The following is a 16,017-nucleotide window of genomic DNA, read 5'->3' on the forward strand; positions in this document are numbered from 1 at the left end:
GCATTATATGGGGGGGAGTGACATCCTGCATAGGGCATTATATGGGGTGAGAGGTGACATCCTACATGAGGCATTATATGGGGGGGACATCCTGCATGGGGCATTATATAGGGGGGTGACATCCTGCATGGGGTATTATATGAGGGGGAGAAGTGACATCCTGCATGGGTCATTATATGGGGGGGGAGTGACATCCAGCATAGGGCTTTATATGGGGTATGAGGTGACATTCTGCATGGGGCACTATATGGGGGTGACATCCTGCATGGGGCATTATATGGGGGGAGTGACATCCTGCATGGGGTATTATATGGGGGGAGAAGTGACATCCTGCATGGGGCATTATATGGGGTGAGAGGTGACATCCTGCATGGGCCAATATATGGGGTGAGAGGTGACATCCTACATGGGGCATTATATGGGGGGGTGACATCCTGCATGGGGCATTATATGGGGGGTGATATCCTGTATGGGCCATTATGTGGGGTGGGACATCCTGCATGGAGCATTATGTGGGGGGGACATCCTGCATGGGGAATTATATGGGGGGTGACATCCTGCATGGGCCATTATGTGGGGGGCACAGCCTGCATGGGGCATTATGTGGGGGGCACAGCCTGCATGGGGCATTATGTGGGAGGGACATTCTGCATGGAGAATTATATGGGGGGTGACATCCTGCATGGGCCATTATGTGGGAGGGGGACATCCTGCATGGGGCATTATGTGGGGGGGGGCACAGCCTGCATGGGGCATTATGTGGGGGGTCAAAGCCTGCATGGGGCATTATGTGGGGGTCACAGCCTGCATGGAGCATTATGTGGGGGGTCAAAGCCTGCATGGGGCATTATGTGGGGGGCACAGCCTGCATGGGGCATTATGTGTGGGGTCACAGCCTGCATGGGGCATTATATGGGGGCACAGCCTGCGTGGAGCATTTTATGGGGTCCATTATTCTATATGGAGCAATATATGGAGCTCATAATACGGTATAGAGGACTATGTGGTACCATTATACTGTGTGGAGGACATTACTGTCCGGTCTGCACTGTGAGCTGTGAGGATTCGCCGCTTTCTGAGTTATTGTGGAATTTACAATAGATATCGCTCATGTAATGTAAGAAGTGAAATCTTCGGGCTTGTACTATATATATATATATATATATATATATATATTTTTTTTTTTTTTTTTTTTTTTTTTTTTTCTGCGGTATCTGTGCATCATGAATCGTGGTATGTGTTAAAGGGGCCACTGAGACTCTTTCGCCCAGGGCCCACGAAATCCTGGAGCCGCCCTGCAATGGTCATCATACATTACTATAGCATTCTGGATAATGTGGGAGATCACACAGAGGAGGACTTACAGGTAATCTGTCACCAGGTGTTTGCTATGTATTCTGAAAGCACCATGATGTAGGGACAGAGACCCTGATTCCAGTGATGTGTTACTTACTAGGCTGTGTGTGGCTGTTTCAATAAAATCAGTAGATTATCACTAGAAGACTATCTGTCTAGCCAGGTAGTCCTATTGCTCTGTACCCCTGCCTCCACCACTGATTAGCAGCTTTCTGCCTATGCACAGTGTACACAGAAAGCTGCCAATCAATGGTGTGGGCGGGGTTATACAAGACTCAGCATTCAGAGCTCTGCAGCAGAAAAAAATAGTGATTTTATCACAACTGCTCCACCGAGTAAAGTAATCAACACATTCAATCAGGGTCTCTGTCCCTGCATCATGCTTCTCTCAGACCAAATAGCATAAGCCTGGTGACAGATTCCCTGTAATTCAAATGTAATTAACACCATAGGGTCATCTACACTTAGAATAGAGACGTCCCATGGTTGTATGGGGGATTATACTGGACGAGTCATTCACACCCCATGATCTGATGACACACACGCACCCCCCTCTATGATACTTACGGATTCTTGGATCTCCGGGATCTCACTAATTCCATTGTTAGGATTCGACAGCTCAGTTGTTTCTAAAATAATGATGAAGAAATGAAATGTATTAGAGGATATTATTCCTACATAGATAATACAGCAATATAACGGAGAAATGACAAGATGTCTGTAAATGGGATTAATACTCGTTATATGGGGATTCTAAATATGAGAATATACGGGGAATCCATAGATAAATGTAATGTAAATGATGGAGGAACCCCTTCATAAATAACAAAAGACTGACCATCACATCCGAAAAGAAAATGGGTGTGAACAGATGCATACTAAGAGTAGCCATTAAAATACATAACTAACAAAGTTGCACTCTGTAACGCTATAGAATGTAAACATGAAATAAATGAAATTTGAATTGCATTACTGCTGTAGAAAATAGGATAAAAGGAAGATACTTAGCGCATAATTTGGCCAATTCATGCATGACCAGCAGCCACGGCAAGGCGACCTTCTTTTTCTGGGTGCATGCCAAGTAGCCACGGCAAGGTGACCTTTTTTTTTGCTGGGTGCATGCCCAGCAGTCACGGCAAGACGACCTTCTTTTGCTGGGTGCATGCCCAGGAGTCACGACAAGGCGACCTTCTTTTGCTGGGTGCATGCCCAGCAGTCACGACAAGGCGACCTTCTTTTGCTGGGTGCATGCCTAGCAGCCACGGCAAGGTGACCTTCTTTTGTTCGATGCATGCCCAGCAGTCACGGCAAAGCGACCTTTTTTGCTGGGAACCTATCTCCACCCATCAGCCCGGGGTGGTTTTAATTACAACAGGATCCTACCTACCCATATAAATGTAGGCTTCAGCCTAGGAGAGGATTCACATTAGGAGAGGATTCCAGCAAAAAGATCGCCTTGTCATTGGCTGCTAGGCATTCATGAATTGGCCAAATTATGTGCTCAGTATCTTAGTTTTTCCCATTTTCTAGAGCAGTAATGCAATTTAAATTTAATTTATTTCATGTTACTTGCTATAGCACTGCAGAATGGACCCTCCATCACATGAATGAGGAAGCCCCCACCCACGCTGCGCATATGAGTGATGGTAAGAGAGCTGAAACATAGGAGAGATTTGCAAATTAGCCTGGAAGTGCACTGGGGGCGTGTCACTGCACTTGGATTTCTTCTTTCACGCCCCCAGCGCACTTCCATTCTGATTTGTATATGGTGTCTACTTTACATTTCTCCTGACTGGCACATTGGATTTCTACAAACAATTATTATTAGGGGACAATGGCCTATACCGTCACACCACTACTTCTATATGTAACAATGTGCTGCCAGGTTCCCATTACACAGAGTAGAGAGTAAATCTAGCATTATCCTCCGTCCTCTGTAATATCTGGACATTCCTTGTAGAAGGTCGGGTGATCGCTCACCTGTAATCAGATCGCTGTTCAGCTCCGGCTGACTCCTATTAGGGTCAGGGATTTTCGGGGTCACATTTTGCCCATATTTGGCGTCGCCTCCTGTTGTTTCCTGATAGATATAATATATATAATTAATATGTGGAAGATTTCACTAAATCACCAAATACATAAATCATGAAGGACTAAACCAACATTTACAGATGCACCAATTGTAACGATACAAATCCCGCGCCATCTTCAGACCTTTTCTCAGAAAGTCTCCTCAGATACGGTGGATTAAGATACGTCTATTAATATTGATCCTTACCGGGCGTTCCAATGAGCGTTCTAGTATAGACAGGACTTTTTCGGCCAGTTCTTTAAAGACAGCCAAATCTTCAGTCTGAGATCTTTCTTCAGCCTATAAAGAAGGAAAAATGGAAAGGAGAATTTTGAGATGAGAGCGGTCAGAATGGAGGCGGAAATTGTATGTGACATCGGTTCTCTGTCTGCAGATACAATGACTACATACTGTATTTGGGGACTCGTTGTGTTTTACCATATTTTTTGGACTATAAGATGCCTTTTTTTCCAAAATTTTTGACCTCCCTTCTAACACTCTCGCACCCCTCCAATCTATCCTAAACTCTGCTGTCTGACTAATCCACCTGTCCCCCCGCTATTCCCTGGCTTTTCCCCTAGCTCCGCCAATCCCTTCACTTGCTCCACATTACCCAGAGACTCCAGTTCTAGACCCTAACCTTGGCATGCAAAGCCACCCAAAACCTGTCTCCTCCATATATCTGTGACCTAGTCTCCCGGTACTTACCTGCACGCAACCTCCGATCCTCACAAGATCTTCTTCTCTACTCCCCTCTTATCTCCTCTTCCCACAATCGCATACAAGATTTCTCCCGTGCATCCGCCCTACTCTAGAACTCTCCACCCCAGCATATCAGACAGATTATTAATAATAATAATTGTCTGAATGTAGCTTACCAGGGGGGTGGCTGTGGTGGAGTGAGGTCACAGGAGGTAGGGTCACTGCTGTAGGAAGCCGGCAGTAGAAGTGGGGCGCTGCTGCGGGCCCTGAGCTGGGAGGAGCAGGGTATCCAGGAGGTGCGAGGCTGCGGGCCCTGGGCTTCAAGGAAATGTTAGCGGTGATTTAGGAGGGGAGTCCCCGCTCTGCCCATTGATTTTCCTGCGGTGGGCTTCAGTCAAATGGCCCATGGAGGTAGTGCATGTGAAGATTTAGATCTCGGCTCAATGACGAGCTGAGATCTCAATTTGCGTATTGGCCATCTCCAGCAGCCTACTTCTTGAAGCCCACTGCAGAGAAATCAATAAGCAGAGCAGGGTCTCCCCTCCTGAATTACCGCTAACATTTCCTTGAAGCCCAGGGCCCGCAGCCTCGCACCTTCTGGACACCCCGCTCCTCCCAGCTTGGGGCCCGCAGCAGCGCCCCACTCCTACTGCCGACTTCCTGCAGCAGCGACTCTGCCTCCTGTGACTTTGCTCCACTGCCACCACCCCCCTCAGTAAGCAACCGAAAATTCGGACTATAAGACAGACCCCCATTTTATTATAATAAATGTTTTTCCTATTTACCTCCCAAAAATTTTTGGTGCGTCTTATGGTCTTTAAAATACAATATATTAGAAGAAAAAGCTTCTATCCCTCCATTATTATCTATTAATATTGAGATGTTCTGTGCAGAGTGTCCGCCAATTACCTGGTGTAGTAATGTCCTGATGTTCTGAAGTAAATCCGTCAGATAGTCTGACGTTAGACGACGTTGTCGGTGTTTGGTCAGGCAATCCTTTACTAGCTCCATCACCAGCCGGTGAGTGAAGCTGAGGACGCCATCGGGTGGTAGAAGCACACTGTTAGGACGATTGATCATAAGGATCAACAATAGTGCTTTTACCTGAGGAATGTCCAAAACAATTCCAGCCATAGTGAAAAACTGCAAGTGCTATCAGTCACTATAGAGCCAAGAAAGGCACGAGTGAGCCTATGTGCATTGTATATATAGCGACTGTGAGCAGTGATGTCACCATCACCTGTGATGTCATCACGGAATCTTGTGATAGAATCTTCACGGAGCAGCTCTGCGCAAATAGAATGCGGCCTGGTATTATATAAAGTGAAAACACCATACAATTAAATTCCCATGTTATCATGGCCGTTTTATTTTATATCCAATTAGAACACAACCTGGATAAAGGTGTGTTCACAAGTTGGATTTTGGCAGCATTTTTTTTCTACCTCAAAAATCAAAGGAGGCAGGAAAAACGCTGCTTAAAATTCAGGTGTTTTTACTTGTGTTTTTTTTTTCCATTCATTTGAATGGGTGAAAAATGCTGCAAAACCTCTGAAAGACTTGACAAGCTGCAGATTAAAAAAAAATGCAAAAAAACAGCATGTGAATGAGATTTCAGAAATGTCATTCACTAAGATGATACTGTAAAACACAGCATTTTTGCTGCAGAAGAAAAAACAGTGAATACACCCTAAAAATATCCTCAGTCATATTATGGGAAATATTGTATATTTCGCATTTATTATCTCACGTGTTTTTCTTCACCATAGAACTTTTAAGGCTGTGTGCCCACTATGCGTTTTTTAGGCGTTTCTGCAGCGTAACTTCCGCCGCGGAAACACTTAAAAAACGCTTGGTGATAGGTCTGCAATGGTCCCCAATGATAATCCGCATGTGCTGTGCACATGCCGCGGAGATTTCCGCTGCGGATTATCATTGCGGAAAAATCCGCAGCACGTCCTTTAATTTTGCAGAGTCGCTGCGATTTAGCCGCCATTGACTTGCATTGGAACGCATAACATCCGCATGACTACACATACACATGTGGATATTATGTGACTCAATGCGTGGATGGTACCCGGGTCTGGAGATGAAGAGACTCTCCTCCAGACCCAGGTTCCATAGTACCTGTAGTTAGAATAGAATTAAAATAAAAAATAAACATATACTTACCTTCTGATGGCCCCTGTCTGCTCCCGGCGGTGCTGCTGGCTCTTCAGCTGCTCGCGGTGGTAAAAGGACCTTCCATGACGCCATTTAGTCATGTGACAGGTCACGCGACCGCTGGCATCGGCGGTCGCGTGACCTGTCACATGACTAAATGACGTCATGGAAGGTCCTTTTACAGCACCGTGATCCGCCGAAGACACCGGACGCACCGGAGAAGGAGATCGAGGACCATCGGAAGATGAGTATAATGTTTTTTTTTTATTTTTCACCATTATTATTCTTTTTTTTTATTATTGATGCTGCATTTGCAGTATTGTAACTTGGTCACACTATATAAATCCATGCCGGTTGCATGGAATTATATAGTGTGACCAAGTTGTCAAGCACTTTTCCAAGTGATGCTAAAATCACTTGGCAAAGCGCTTGGCAACCCAGGGAGATGCAGAAACGCTTAGGAAAAATCCACAGCATTTCTGCATCGTGGTCATATATCCTAACTCATTGGCGAACTGTTATACAAGGCTATATTCACACTAGACGTTTTTTTAGCGGGCTTTTTTATGCAAATTTTCAGCTGCATTTTACAGTACCAACAAAGTCTATGATATTTCCGAAATCTCATGCACAAAGCTTGCTTATTTGTCCTCAGTATTTTGTGCTTTCCATGGCTTTTTGCAATAGAGTATGTCACTTGTTTCAGCGTTTTTCACCCATTAAAAAAGAGGGTGGTGGAAAAAAATGCTGAAAAAAAGCCTAGTGTGAACATTTTGCTGCGTTTTTAGTGAAAAAAGCAAGTATGTGACACACATTTACTTTTGTGATTTTCCCAAGTTTAAACCATCTTGTCTTGGTCACCTGAGATAGCAGCTTGGATTATTACAGTTTAATTAAATTAGTGATGCCTGCAAGGTAAACATTGGTTGAGCTAGGTGTGAGATTGAGCAACACGTGTGGCCCAGGGAGGTGTGAAAATGAACAATGCCTGAGCAACTCAATGGCAAACCATAATGTGAAAGTAAATAGTGTCCTACAAATTCAATGCACTGCCAGGGTCTTAGATAAACCATTCCAGACCAATTCACCCCCCCCCCTGTTACATTTGTAATGTGTACTTTTTCATGAACATATGTCTTGCAATGGTGACCTGTTTTCATGTGTCTATGGTGGAAGCAAAGCTGAACTTTGGGATCCTGAAAAACGCCCCAAAAATGCACCAAGAACCACTGCAAAAAAACACACCAAAACCTGCATTTTTGACGCTACTTCTTTCCTGCCAAGAGATTATGTTTTACTGCAGAAAAAAAACACCTAGTGTGCATATAGCCTAAGACTTACTCTGCCAGCATTAATAGTCAATATTCTGTTTACAAATAGGACTCCAATCCAGGTATTCAGTTTATCATAAACATGCCTGAGTTAATCTGCCAAATACACATAGTATGCTTTCTCATAGGTGAAATATAAATCCTGTTAAAGGTCCAAGTTGCAGCAGTTAAGTAGAACAAAACAGACCTCTTCATTCTTTGTAGGTGGAAAAACTTTCGAAATTGTCAGTGTATCAAGTACTTATACTCCTGACTGTATATAGTGTAATTGCCGCACTACTACATACAGGTGCTTCTCAGAAAATTAGAATATCATCAAAAAGTGAATTTATTTCAGTTCTTAAATCCAAAAAGTGAAACTCATATATTATACAGAGTCATTACAAACAGAGTGATCTGTTTTAAGTGTTTATTTCTGCTAATTTTGATGATTATGGCTTACAGCCAATGAGAACACAAAAGTCATTATCTCAGTAAATTAGAATTAACAAGAAACACCAGCAAAGGCTTCCTAAGCATTTAAAAAGGTCCCTTAGTCAGTTACAGTAGGCTCCACAATCATGGGCAAGACTGCTGACTTGACAGATGTCCAGAAGGCAGTCATTGACACACTCCTCAAGGAGGGTAAGCCACAAAAGGTCATTGCTAAAGAAGCAGCTGTTCACAGAGTGCTGTATCGGAGCATATTAATGGACGTGGAAGGAAAAAGTGTGGTAGAAAAAGGTGCACAAGCAACTGGGATAACCGCAGCCTTGAAAGGATTGCTAAGAAAAGGCCATTCAAAAATTTGGGGGAGATTCACAAGGAGTGGACTGCTGCTGGAGTCATTGCTTCAAGAGCCACCACACACAGACGTATCCAGGACATGGGCTACAAGTGTCGCATTGCTTGTGTCAAGCCCCTCATGACCAATAGACAACGCCAGAAGCGTCTTACCTGGGCCAAAGAGAAAAAGACCTGGACTGATGCTCAGTGGCCCAAGGTGTTGTTTTCAGATGAAAAGTAAATTTTGCATTTCATTTGGAAATCAAGGTCCCAGAGTCTGGAGGAAGAGTGGAGAGGCCACAATCCAAGCTGCTGGAGGTCTAGTGTGAAGTCTCCACAATCAGTGATGGCTTGGAGAGCCATGTCATCTGCTGGTGTAGGTCCTCTGTGTTTTATCAAGACCAAAGTCAGCGCAGCCGTCTACCAGGACATTTTACAGCACTTCATGCTTCCCTCTGCCCACAAGCTTTATGGAGATGGAAATGTCATTCTCCAGCAGGACTTGGCCCCTGTCCACACGGCCAAAAGTACCAATACCTGGTTTACACACAACAGTATCACTGTGCTTGATTGGCAGCAAACTCGCCTGACCTTAACCCCATAGAGAATCTATTATAGAGAATCTATGGGGTATTGTCAAGAGGAAGATGAGACCCCAGACCCCACAATACAGATGAGCTGAAGGCTGCTATCAAAGCCACCTGGGCTTCCATAACACCTCAGCAGTGCCACAGGCTGATCCCTCCATGCCACATTGCCGCATTGATGCAGTAATTGATGCACAAGGAGCCCGAACAAGTATTGAGGGCATTTGCTAAACATACATTTCAGTAGGCCAACTTTTTGGATTTTAAAAACATTTTTCAAGCTGTTGTTATGAAGTATTCTAATTTACTGAGATAATGACATTTGTGTTTTCATTGGCTGTAAGCCATAATCATCAACATTAACAGAAATAAACACTTAAAATAGATCCCTCTGTGTGTAATGACTCTTTATAATAGATCCCTCTGTGTGTAATGACTCTATATAATAGATCCCTCTGTGTGTAATGACTCTATATAATAGATCCCTCTGTGTGTAATGACTCTATATAATAGATCCCTCTGTGTGTAATGACTCTATATAATAGATCCCTCTGTGTGTAATGACTCTATATAATAGATCCCTCTGTGTAATGACTCTATATAATAGATCACTCTGTGTGTAATGACTCTATATAATAGATCCCTCTGTGTGTAATGACTCTATATAATAGATCCCTCTGTGTGTAAACACTCTATATAATAGATCCCTCTGTGTGTAATGACTCTATATAATAGATCCCTCTGTGTGTAATGACTCTATATAATAGATCCCTCTGTGTGTAATGACTCTATATAATAGATCCCTCTGTGTGTAATGACTCTATATAATAGATCCCTCTGTGTGTAATGACTCTATATAATAGATCCCTCTGTGTGTAATGACTGTATATAATAGATCCCTCTGTGTGTAATGACTCTATATAATAGATCCCTCTGTGTAATGACTCTATATAATAGATCACTCTGTGTGTAATGACTCTATATAATATAGGAGTTTCACTTTTTGCATTGAAGAACTGAAATAAACTAACTTTTGATGATATTCTAATTTTGTGAGAAGCACCTGTATATAGTATGAAGCCCCACTGCCCCATATGTGTATGTATAATTTGATGCACATGACTCGCCCCCTGGGCAGTGGGGTACACGGAACCGGGCCTTCTAGTGTACGGTGCTGATGGGGGTAGTAGTGGCAACCCGATCCCGTGGCTCAGGGTGGTCAGACCAAATGGTGGCAGTCTATTTATCAGTGTTTTGAATGTCCGACTACGCCACCCGTGGATTGCGGTCAGGGATAACCGCCGCTGTGAGGCAGACTGCTGAGGCTGGTGTTGGTGTGCGGCACAGGTGTAGGATAACTCCCCACGGGAAGAGTGTAGCCTCAGGGCAGTGTAGGTGGATGTTGGGGGTGATAGTGCAGGCCGCAATAGTAAGAGTTCAGAGTCCGCTTCAAACAGTTCAGGGTCTTTATTGTAGATATTATTAATGACCCAACAGTACCGGTTAGGAATGGGCCTGGGTGTCTGAGAGCATTCGGGCGAGCCCCACTGGTCAGGGTGAGTGTGTAGGCCTACCGTTCTCTCTATGCTCTTTCTGACTATCCCCCTTTTCGTGGTGTAATAGCCCACATCCCTGAGCTGGCCGTGTACTTCTCTCCTGTATGGCTTGCGACTCAGGCCTTGGGTACCTGTTGCTTGCTCCTCGATGTACTGGTCCCTCTGTGTGGCGGAGCCTCCAGGCTTCTTAGGCCAAGGGACCTGAAATCCCTCGCAGGTTGGTTCTCTGCTGCTGGGCTTGTAACCCTGACAGCCCCGGACCCTAATGCCCGGTAGATTGGTTCTCTTCCAGGACCGGCTCTCGTCACTTCTGTCCCTGGCTTACAGTTTCTCCTCTGCCTCACGGACTCCTCAGCTACAGCTGAACTGTCCCTCCTTCTCTGGGACTAGTCTCACTACTGAGCTAGGTCTTCCAGTTCTCTCTAACCCTGCCCCCAGTTCCAGCTTTTATAGGGGCAGCCAGCTCCCCCTGCTGGCCTGGGACAGGAGGTGCTGTATGCTAATTGTCCCTAACCAGGGGACCTCCCTCCTGCTCTCAGACACAGATTATTGTTTGTGGCATCCAGGCCTGGGGTGACACATTCTCCCCTAGTAAAATTTAGTACTCCGGACTAAACAGGAAACACAAATACAGGGTATAAATGACAACATAACATATATGCAAGTATATTTTGTCCTTGAGGTCACGGCGCTTCCGTGACCGGGTGTCCATGTCACCCAACAAGGTGAAGTTTTCCACGGTGTGGGGACCTGTTTCCATAAACCCCAAGTTCCTGGCCTTGGGCGTGGCGACAAGGCTGAGCTCTCTACTTTGGGCCACAAGGAGGCCACACCGGACAGATTTTTCTTCCGTGGCCATCTTTGAAAGAGGGCACCAAGTGCAACTATCTACAAGACAGTTCCGGTTATTCAGCGTCCATAACCTGTTAGTCCATGAACTAGAAAGACTGGAAAAACATAATTAGCAACCAGGCAACAAACATAAAACATTTACAATATACAGCATTTAGATCTTCCAGCGAGCTGGTATTTGCCCCCTAGTGCTCCGGGTTGACCTGCGTAACCCTCTGTCTGGTGGTGGTCTAACCTGACATTCCCCACTAGCATTCAGGGTACAGCTACTAGCTGGGTTTATAGGCAGTGCAGGCAGCTATCTGCAGGTCCTTTGGCTTACCGCAGGTATGGCAGGCTCACTGTCAGCAGAGGGTTGACTCTCCTGGGCTGCTGGCATGGGTTCTTCTGCCTCTAGGGCTGCTTGGTCTTCTGATTCCTCCTGTTCTCCTGTAGGTTCCTGCTGGGTTGGTTGAAGGAAGTGTAGGACGGGTACCACTATTGCATCATTTATCCGAGTCCAGGACCGGGGGAACTCTCCAAGAACTGTGCCGATCATTTCTTTCTTGTCTTCTGCGGGTTCAAGGTCATCTTGATCTTCTCCTGCACTCTGTAGTTGCTTGGTGCACCTTTTTAGGTGGTCTCTGGAGACGGTGCTAGTGGTTTCTCCTCCATCCTTGGTAATTACACATACCTTCGGGTTGTTGTGCTTGGACTGCAGTACTGTGTACGGGTCGCTCTCCCACTGGTCATCTAGCTTGTAAAGCCTTCACTTTCGCTTCAGGACCTGCTCACCAGGTTCCAGGGGACCAGCAGGGGCGTGTTTGTTGAAGAGTCTCTCTTGCTTTTCTCTCGCTTGAGCCAGACTCCTCTCCACACTCTCCTGTACCTTCTTGTACTGTAGCCGCCGTTCCGTATCCCAGTCCGCGTCTGGGGAGGTGTCCTCGGGGGTCAGGACTCCCATCTCCAGGTCTATCGGCAGCTTACCTGGTCTTGCTCTCATCAGGTAAGCCGGGGTGCAATTTGTAGCATTCACCGGGATATGGTTGTATAAGTCTATCAGGTCTGGCAGCTTCTCCGGCCACAGGCTGCGTTCTTCCAGGGGCAACATTTTGAGGAGATCAATGACGATATTATTCATTTTCTCACATAGCCCGTTGGTTTGTGGGTGGTAAGACGTTGTCCGAATCTTCTTACAGCCGTAGAGGTTGCAGAACTCCTGGAAGATTTCAGCCTCAAACGCTGGACCTTGATCTGTCAAGACCTGTTCCGGATACCCGTGTGGACGGCAGAAGTGTTGTTGGAAGGCTCTGGCCGCTGTTTGGGCTTTCAAGTCTTTAACAGGAACCACCACCAGGAACCGGGAATAGTGGTCCCCTATAGTCAGGGCATAGACGTAGCCCGACCGGCTTGGAGCCAGTTTCACATGGTCCAGAGCTACCAGCTCAAGAGGCTGCCTGGTGACGATGGGCATCAAGGGCGTCTTCTGGCTGGTACCGTCCTTCCTTCTGAGGTTACATGGGCTGCAGTCCCTGTACCACTTCTCTATGGCCCCTCTCATTCCGACCCAGTAGAACCGCTCTCTCAGTAAGAACTCCAGTTTCTTCCACCCGAAGTGTCCCGCTCTGTCATGGTAGGCCTCCAGGACCATTGCTGCATCTCGTCTCGGGACCACTACCTGCCAGGTCAGCTCGTGCGTCCGGTGGTTGACAAGCCTTCTGCACAGCTTACCTTCGTAGAGGAATAGCCTGCTTTTCTCCTTCCATAACTGCTTGGCTTCCTCTGGAGCGTCTGAGCCAGGGCTAGCGTCTGCCTGGGTCAACAGGTCTTTCACCAGGCGAATTGCAGGGTCACTATCTTGCGTTTCAGCCCAGCCGTGGTGAGGTAAGGGATTGAACATGACAGTGGTCAAGTCTTTGTCTCTTACACGGTGGGAGTACTGAGTGGCCCCGTAGTGGTGGAATGCAAGGAGCTCTATTTCCTCCAACTCGTCTGGATCTTCTCCCTCATCGGGCAAGTGGGGCATTCTTGATAGGGCATCTGCATTGGCATTGGCTCGGCCTGCCCGGTACTTGATGGTGAAGTCATAGTTTGCTAGACGGGCCATCCACCGCTGCTCTAGGGCACCAAGTCTCGCATTGTCCAGATGTGTCTACGGATTGTTGTCCGTGTACACAGTGAACTTCACAGAGGCCAGGTAATGCTTGAAACGTTCTGTTACGGCCCACACCACTGCCAAGGACTCCAGCTTAAAGGAGCTGTAATTCTCCGAGTTTCTCTCGGTGGGCCTCAGCTTCCGGCTGGCGTACGCGATCACCCTTTCTCTGCCCTGTTGGTTCTGTGACAGTACGGCTCCCAGCCCCACATTACTGGCGTCTGTGTGGAGGATAAAAGGCTGGCCATAATCAGGGTAGGCCAGGATGTCATCCCCCGTGAGGGCCATCTTCAGCTGGCGGAAGGACTCCTCTTCCAGCTTGTCCCACTTGAAGGGTGGCTTTTGGCTTCTGGTCTTAGATTGTCCTATAAGGAGGTCCTGCATAGGGGCTGCCATCTTGGTGAACCTGGGGATGAACCTTCGGTAGTAGCCTACCAACCCGAGGAACTGCCTCACTTCTTTTATGTTAGAGGGGCTTGGCCAGTTCTTTATTGCCGTGATTTTGTCAGGGTCGGGGGCTACTCCTTCTGCACTCACCACGTGTCCCAGGTACTGTACCTTCGGCTTTAACAGATGGCACTTGGAGGGTTTCACTTTCATGCCAAAGCCTGCCAGGGCCTCGAACACCTCAGCCAGGTGCTTTAGATGGTCCTCGTAAGTCTTCGAATAGACAATAACGTCGTCCAGGTAAAGTAGGACCGTCTCAAAGTTTCGGTGCCCTAGACAGCATTCCATCAGCCTCTGGAAGGTCCCGGGTGCGTTGCAGAGCCCGAACGGCATATAGTTGAATTCACTTAATCCCATCGGGGTGGTGAAGGCGGTCTTCTCCTTATCAGCCTCTGCCATAGAAACCTGCCAGTACCCACTAGTAAGGTCCAAAGTAGAGAAGAAATTAGCTGATTTTATTGCGACCAAAGACTCCTCTATTCTAGGCAATGGGCATGCGTCTTTATGGGTGATACGATTGACTTCTCTATAGTCCACGCACATTCTCATAGTACAGTCTTTCTTTTTTACCAGAACCAAGGGGGCTGCCCAGGGGCTACAACTGTCTCTAATGACCCCGGCTTCCCTCATTTCTCTCAGCATACCCTTTGCGTTCTGATAGTGTGCGGGGTGGTACAGGTCTGTATCTTTCTTTTATTGGTGGGTGGCTCCCCGTGGGGATGTGGTGTTCTACCCCTTTCACTCTGCCGAAGTCTAGCGGGTGCTTACTAAAGATGCTCTCGGACTCTTGAACCACCCGGTAGACTCCTTGTTTTTGGTGCAAGGGAGTGGAGTCAGCACCCACGTGGAGTTTCTGGCACCAGTCCTCCTTGGGTTTCTGGGAACCATTACCCTTTACCTGGGGAGATGGAGGCAAGGGTTCCACGGCCCTGACAGCATTGTGTTCAACAGTATACAATTTGGCTAGTGTAGCGTACCGGGGCAAGTGTACTTCCCTTTCCCCAATGTTTAAGATCCGGACGGGCACCCTTCCATGGCGGACATCGACCACCCCCCGGGCTGTCAAAATGGTGGGCCTGCTGTCTGAGTACACGGGTTCTACCATGACTTGGTAGTCTCTCCCTCTTAACCCGATTGCAGTCCGACACCAGATCATTTCACTTTTGGGGGGCATAGCAATGGGGAACGGGTCGCTCATCCTCACGCTACCGATCTCACCACCAGACAGTTCTACCTGTTGCCATCTCATCAGGGCTCTTATCTCCTTCTGGAGGACCCTCTGTTGGCTGGAGCTCGCATTCATCGCCACCTGCTGCAAAATTACAATTACTTCTGAAAGACAATTTTCAATCACATTAGTACCCAAGGTTATTTTAGGGTGACGTTCTCGACGGTCAATGTCCACAATGATCACTCCCTGTGCCGGCAGTTCAACTTTACCAATCTTAATGGTCATCTCTCTGAACCCCACCTGCGGCACGGGTTGACCATTGCTGGCGATGATGCTCAAGTCATCGTCTGGATAACGAGTTATATCAGTGTCACTCCAGTAATGCTTTAAAAGTACATAGGGGATGGTAGTCACTTGGGACCCGGTGTCCAGCAGTGCACTCATGCGGATACCGTCCAGCACTACGGGTAAAACCGGGCATCCCCCTACGTACTTATCACGCCAATTAGATGGGCCTGATGGGCCTGATGACCTTATGCCTGGGGGTTGGCCCTTTGCCCCAGGTCGGACCCATTTAAAGTACAGTACCTGGCTACGTGTCCCGGCTGGCTGCAACGGCGGCAAATCGGCTGTCCATCCTTAGTGTAATGATCGGCGGGCCTCCCTCTGAACGACGGGATCCTCCTCCGTCGACGCCACGGGACATCCTTCGGACTGGAAGCCAGCTTGATTGGTCCTGACGGGTCCATCTGTAACGACTGTACGGTCCTGGTCAATGCAGCAACACTCTTTGTTAGTTCTTGGACCTGATGGTGCAGGTTTGCAGGCGGGGATGGATTTAGGGCCTGCGCATCAGCCCCCACAAGGTCTGCGGGATAGGGC

This window comes from Phyllobates terribilis, unplaced genomic scaffold (genome assembly GCF_046119375.1).
Source record: "Phyllobates terribilis strain yellow unplaced genomic scaffold, ASM4611937v1 Scaffold_17__1_contigs__length_24005725, whole genome shotgun sequence".
Lineage (NCBI taxonomy): Eukaryota > Metazoa > Chordata > Amphibia > Anura > Dendrobatidae > Phyllobates > Phyllobates terribilis.